The sequence below is a fragment of the Seriola lalandi genome, unplaced genomic scaffold (assembly GCF_002814215.2).
Source record: "Seriola lalandi dorsalis isolate HSWRI2012SDOR001 ecotype SW California unplaced genomic scaffold, Sedor1 jcf7180001972887, whole genome shotgun sequence".
Lineage (NCBI taxonomy): Eukaryota > Metazoa > Chordata > Actinopteri > Carangiformes > Carangidae > Seriola > Seriola lalandi.
In genome coordinates, this window is record NW_019443555.1 from 1 (window position 1) to 369 (window position 369).

The 369-nt window shown below is 51.2% G+C and overlaps 1 non-coding gene across 1 annotated transcript; it reads right to left on the bottom strand.

Moving 5' to 3' along the window:
* Positions 1 to 13: 13 nt before the first annotated feature.
* Positions 14 to 130, bottom strand: LOC111651375 (U5 spliceosomal RNA). Its single transcript, XR_002760507.2, has one exon. It is a non-coding gene; the product is annotated as a U5 spliceosomal RNA (small nuclear RNA).
* Positions 131 to 369: the final 239 nt, after the last annotated feature.

The window sequence follows — 369 nt, forward strand, 5'->3', positions numbered from 1 at the left end:
AACAAACTCAAAGGGCTTCGCCGTTAGGCAAAGCCTGCCAAAAATAGCTTGAACTCGTTGCTGTTCCTCTCCACGGAAGTCTTTAGTAAAAGGCGAAAGACTTGTGCATTATGAAGAGAAACCAGAGTCAGTACAGCCCCTCGCTCCAAGGACAGCCCAGGAGTCTATTCGCCACAGTCACCACCATCGCGGTAGGCTTGTCTTTGCTTCCCGCCAGCCAAGTCCCGGGACTCGCCAGTGCCACGTTGTCACAGGCTCTATCCAATGGGGTTGTGGAGGAAAGAGCCTGCGCCTTAAGGTCCAAGTTACCAAAAACTTGAAGTTATCAGGCACCGGTGAGCAGCCACAAAAACACAGAGAAAAAGTGTT